Source organism: Vicugna pacos, chromosome 2, assembly GCF_048564905.1.
Source record: "Vicugna pacos chromosome 2, VicPac4, whole genome shotgun sequence".
In the NCBI taxonomy this organism is placed as follows: Eukaryota; Metazoa; Chordata; class Mammalia; order Artiodactyla; family Camelidae; genus Vicugna; species Vicugna pacos.
In genome coordinates this window covers 45,352,937-45,359,170 of record NC_132988.1, presented here as the reverse complement: position 1 = coordinate 45,359,170, position 6,234 = coordinate 45,352,937, and the positions used below count along the sequence as shown (strand labels likewise).

Below are 6,234 nucleotides of genomic sequence, written 5' to 3'. Positions count from 1 at the left end.
GCTGTTTGGAATTGTGCTCATGTGATCACCTTGTTATTTAAATGTCTGGACCAGTTTGATAGAAATTAGGTTAGGACATACAATCTTCAGGTTTATGCTCTGTTTGAAAATTCAGTAAATTCTTGGGAGACTCACAGAGTTCCTCTAGTGCAAGATTATGATGAATCTCTGAAATGGACGCGTTTCTATAGCCCCTTGCTTTCCTATAGTTATCTGTTTTGTCTGCAAAACTTCATGCAAGTAAGCCAAACTGAATTAAACATTTATTTCTCATTCTATTGCTATTTTAAATAAGGATTTATTTTTAAAAAGTACTTAATCAGTGATGCATCTTACACTAATAAGGGATCCTAAAGCTGGACATTGAGTGGGGTGACCATGTGTTTCTACTTGCCCAGGACAAGCTCAGTTTATGCCTGTTGTCCTGTTGTAGTTATTGAGAGCACCCATTTTAAACTCAAAGCGGTCCCAGTATGTACAGTGAGTCGTTTGCCCCAGTTTTGACAATAGGGTGGACTGCCCTGCAGTGGTCCACAGTGTCCCATCACTAGCTATGCGGTCTCTCAGGAGCTCCAGCCTTGCAGCTGAATTACAAATGATTACATGGCATAGACCACTGAGGTTTCTCCCCAGTGGTCCACTATGAATAGCTGAATCTGCAGATGTCAAGGATCTCCAGGATTTAAACACCCAAGGAGCCACATCTGTCCACCACTAAGCCCCACCTCTCGGATAGGATCCTGCAGTCTTTCAGCGGGCAGACCCCCACTTTGTTCAGAAGATTTCATCAGTGTTTGAGGTTACTTCCTATCACCAAGTTTTTATGGCATCAGATCCCAACCCAGGTAGTTCTTTTTTCTGCCCACAAGCTGTATTGTGACTCGAGTGTGTTTCTTAAAGCAATGAATATGTAACTCATTAAATGCCTTCAAGGAAAGGGAGACATAAGGATCTAATTTTATTGACTGACATGGACAGCAGAGACACACAGAGCCTGCTCACAATCCTTTGTAAACTTTGGATTCAGAGACACTTCTTCACCCCCTCCTGCAGTAGAGAGAGACGCCATCACACATGTTTATTGGCTGGCAGACGGCAGAGGTCTGCGGGCCATATGCATGCAAGGAGAACAACACGGACCTTGACAGGAGATGTTTCTTTTGAGCTCCATTTAGGAAAAATTTCTCTGTCCAGGGCTGGTGTGGTCACATTGTTGATGCCAAATCAGCTGATGAGAAGAACGCAGTGGACCATCCTGTGTACAGCTTACCCTCTGGAAAGGACTGTGTTCACACCAACTCAGAAATGCTGTCTCAAACAGCAACAAAAATTCCCGTTCCTGCTTAATAACACATTATGTTCTATGCAACATCTCACCTCAGTTTCATGCACTTTAATTTAATCCCCAAACTTCTTAATCTGGATGGGAATAGAGCAGGTGCTTATGGTTAATATAATACTAATGAAACAAGAACAATAGCAAACATGTGGCACTTACTCTGTGCCAGATGCTGGGTTCTAGCCTCTTACATATAGTAACAAATATAATCCTCACAAAAATCTAGTGAGGTTGGCACTGTTACTGTTGTTATTTTCCAGGCAAGGAAACTGAGGCTCGGAGTCTGGCTCCAGAGTCTGTGCCTACCCTTTCCTGCCCTGCCTCTCATGCTCCCACGGTGTTCTAGGAGGCAGTCGGGGAATTGCAGCTTGTAAGAAGCATCTCCTGTCAAGTTCAGTGTGGCTCCGCTCACATGCATGTGGTCGACACTTCCTTGTCATCTGCCTGTCAATAATCATCCCTTTCCCTGAGGACTAGGGTCCCATCTCTGCCCTCAGCCTTCTCCTCTTTAGGCACAATATATCTAAATTCTTTTACTTCTTTCATTGTGAGGACTGCTTCCTAAACATTTAGTCATCTCGGTTGTCCCCTCCAAGTGCCCCGGAGCATGCTTCATCTGGACCCACAGACCTGTCCCACATCAGCCTCACCGACTGCATGAAGGAGAAGAGGGTTTTCGTATGGTTTCAGGATAAACAGGGCAATAGAAACAGACTCAGTCCAAATCCCCAAAACCATAGCCATTTAACCAGGAGGGTAAGGCAACCATGAGCCTCTGATTGCTTTCTGTGACTAATGGGAGATAAGTCATTTAGTTTTCCATGAAGAGAGATCTATACTGATAAAGTTATAATCTACTTAAAAATCTGCCTTGGTCTCCCAGAAAACTGTGCTGGTAAGACACATGAATACATGTACCTTAAAGGAGATAAAGGAGAAGCCACACCATGGCTCCAGCCAGCTGGCACACTACTTTGAAACCTCTCCTCCTTTAGTCAATGTTGGAAGATAATTGATGGTTATATTTTTTTTTCTTGTTTCTTGTGGTATTGTGGTCTTTCTCCTTAGAGGATAGTCATCCTTTTAAGTGGGATCCAACAACCTTTCTCAAAGGTTGGAAGTAAAAACGGAGCCCAAACTACTTTCAAATGATATTTAATATCAGGTTGTCAGGGTTTTGGAATAGGAAGGTTTTTGCATTAGGAGGTTACTTGCTTGGTTACATTATTTGATTTTGTGAAAAAAGATTTTTCTTTAGTGTCCACAGTATTTGTTAATTATTTATCAAGAGAAACTATTTCTTTGCCTTGATATTCATAGTTCATAGTTTCATAGTTTAGGAACGCAGGTAAGTGACAAACTTCCATGGAACTCACATTCCAAAATCACTCTGAAAGATACCATCCTTCCTCATTTCTTCAGAACCTTTTATGGAATCATAATTTCTGTAGAAATCTGCATATACTTTCTTTCCTGGTTCAGCTACAGCAAATTTAGAGAGAGCTGCAGCTTGCAGGGATACAGCGAATGCTCCAATAATACAAAATTGAGGACACTTGGCCAAAGGCCTCGCATGGGAGGTTTCGTCAAAGAACTGGAAGTCATGCTACGTATTCTCCTTGACAGCTCAACAAGGTCCTTCCAGACTGATGGAGAAATGGACCTGATTTTTGTGAAAATTTTATGTCCATTCCTAGGATATTTCAATAACCAACACACATGCACAATAGTTGCCCTCAACATACTAGTTTCTCATTCGCCTGTAATGTGTTAAGTTATGCTGCAGCATGGTTTAAAAATGCCATCTGGGTATATTCAGTTTCACAGTTTATGTTTGGTCTAGGTTGTCATTTGTGATGTAAACATGAACAAATGACAGCTTTCACCTTGCTCAGTTTGAAGGGGCTATCTCTGAAGACCTGCGTTTCTCAAGGTGAGACACGTGTCCCTTTGCTGGTTCACAGTGTGATATGAGGTGGTATACAATGAACTTTTAAAAGCATTTTATTAGTTATATATTTACTTAACATGTATTGGAAGAACTATTTCTAACATGCCGAATCTGTTATTTTGTAGGTATTATTCTTTAAGATGAACTAAAGAGAAAAGGAATAGACTTAAAGGGAAAATTTTAGAGTAAATATAAATATGCCTATTGGCCAATGCAACAAAAATTTTGAGGGAGATATGTGTGTAAATGTGTAAAAGGCTGTGTCATAAATGTGTAAAGTTTAGGACACACCAACGTAGGATATCTTGAGACCCAGGAGCTTTGTTTTCCTTGGTCTATTGGTGGTTGTAGATAAGTGCCAAGAATCTTATTGCTCTTGTTCTGGTATGTTCTAGATTTGTCTTTTAAACCTCAAAATTTCCTGCCCACCCCTGGCTCCTGTTCTGGCTCTTCCCTGTCCTTGGAATGCCCTTTCCAATCCTCTGCAGCTCTCCTGATTCTCCATTGTTCAAGGCCCATTTCAGGTAATATTTTTCTGTGAAGCCATTCCCACCCATGCAGTCTCATAGCGTTTGCTTTTTCTGTTACCCTGTCTCACACTGAATTCTCCCCTCCTTAGCCCCTGGGACAGAGCTTGCTAACCTGTGTGATATGCTGGGTGTTGAGTGGCCTTGGTTTGTATAGGATGATCAGTCTGGGGGAAGGCAAAGGCAAAACCAATTCAAGCAAGCTACAGATCAAAGTAGGCTGAGAATTTATTAGCTCTGCTCATAAATATTCTTCCAAGTTGACCTGCTATCCATCAGGCCAGCCAAGAAAGCTCACATTCTCTCATATTATAAATTACATCATCAATCACCTAGGAACAATACTGTTAATTTTCAGGTGGCTTGCTTCTTCATTAGTCAAAATCCTAATTTCATTAATTTTTCTGAATTCTGGATTTCAAATTGTGAAGTCAAAGGATAGATGCATTTTAAATTTTGATGTTTTGCCAAGTTGTCCTTGACCAAAGTTGCATAATTTATCTCCCACTACACACTTGCCGACATGCTTGCTTTAACTTTAGATGTGCAGGTTAAAATAAGGGCATTTCATTGTTGTGTAAATTTGCATTTTAAAAATTATAAGTCATGCTTATATTTTTAAATTAAGAGTCATGTCTATAAAATTATGAGAAGCTTTTCATGTTTGTCCTTTGCTTATTTTTCTTTTTGCTTTTCTTACTTCTTCCTTCCCTACTTCTCTCCCTCTTTCTTTCCATCTTTCTTGCTTTTCTCTTTTCTTTTCTTTTTTTCCTACTGATTTATGAGATCTTTTTGTACCAAGCAGCATGTATTGCAAAAGTTTTACTCAAGTTTGTCTTTTTACTTTATTTGTAATGTTTTTTTCCTGCAGAATTTAAAAATTTTGAGACAAATTCAATAGGTCAATCTTTTTTTTCACTTACGGTTTCTGGGTTTTATGGTTTTCTTAAAAATAGCTTCCCCATAGAATTTTTTTTAATCTGCACATTTTGAAACTCAGATTTCTAATTTTCCAAAGGATGATCTGTATTTGTTCTGTCTCAGCGGCGCGCAGCGGCACCAGCAGCCCACGCAGTTCCCGGGCGCGGGGTGGGTCCTCTCCTGGCCTCCGGGCGGCCTCACGTCTCCCCCGCGCTTTCCTTCTGTGCAGCTTGGCTTTGGCTTCAGCTCCTGAGCCCTGACTCAGACCTTACTTGTTTGGATGTCTCTTGGAACCCACTTATTGAGCCCGTAGGCCTCAGTCTGGTATGTTACTGTTTGTTGACTGAATGTATCAGAGGACCTGTATTCAACAGAGCAGCGTCTGGGACAAAGTAAAGTTCTGTACTATTTCCACTTTCCAACTGTTGCATTGAAATACCTTTTCACAGTTCAAAATGGTTAAATAGTTGAGGCTACTGATGGTGAAGACAAAATCAATTTTTCAAATTCTATCAGGATACTATTAAAAAAAACCCTGAGAAATATATATTAAGCTACACTCTATTTTACAATATTTGAAAAGATTGAATTATGGGTAATTCCTTTTAAATAATGGCATTGTCTAGCTGGGATGTGTAGGATGCTTGAAGTTTGAACTGAAGCCTTTTGGGAGGAAACATAGTAAGAAACTCTGCTAGAGCTGTTTTGAAGTGTCCTCACACTCTGAGGTGCGACTCTCCCATGGGTTTCCTGTGCCAGCTCCTCGTGGTCACGTCCCTTCTTGCCGAGTGCCATGTGACATCCATACCCGGTTGTATTTGTTTTTGTGGGATTTTTTGTATTTATCACAAACAAGTCAAGTCATTGATAAACTATTATAGACATACGTTTTATTTCCCACTAAATTTGGTTCTTTTTGTTAAAAATTATTCCACTTTTTGTTAGGGGGAAAGGGGTCTTAGGCTTTTCAAACAAGTCTGGAGGTATCGTAATAAGCCACCAACCAGCAACACCTCTGGTTTCCTTCAAGGTCATTCCAATCAAACTGTAAGACATGAGAACTATTTTATGAAGACCTCACTAGGAAATTCCACACCATGTTGAAAAACACTGGAAGAGTGAATATTATCCACTGTAGGGAAATTGATATACTTAAACATTTTATGCTGTGTTTTAAACCCATAGTCTCTTGCTGTATCATCAAATGAAAGGAAAAATACAAAACTGGGCTTCATCATCTGAGATTGTTTTTCACGGGATTGGAACGTTTATTAAGTCTTGTGAAGTGATGTGCTGGAGCTGGACGGCACCCAGCTTAGGAACGACAAACATGTACGTCTCTTCCCAACTCTGTTAAGTGACCTCATGTTGAGAGCTTGAAATTGGCTGTCATGGGAGTATTCACAGCGTGGAAATTGGCAGATACCACACATCAGGGCTTTGGTTTCCAGAGAGCCATTTTACCAGCACACCACTGGTTTCTGTCTACATACATT

The 6,234-nt window shown here is 40.5% G+C and overlaps 1 pseudogene; it reads right to left on the bottom strand.

The window, feature by feature from the left end:
- Positions 1-2,711: 2,711 nt before the first annotated feature.
- On the bottom strand, positions 2,712-2,944 carry LOC140688537 (cytochrome c oxidase subunit 6C-like; annotated as a pseudogene).
- Positions 2,945-6,234: the final 3,290 nt, after the last annotated feature.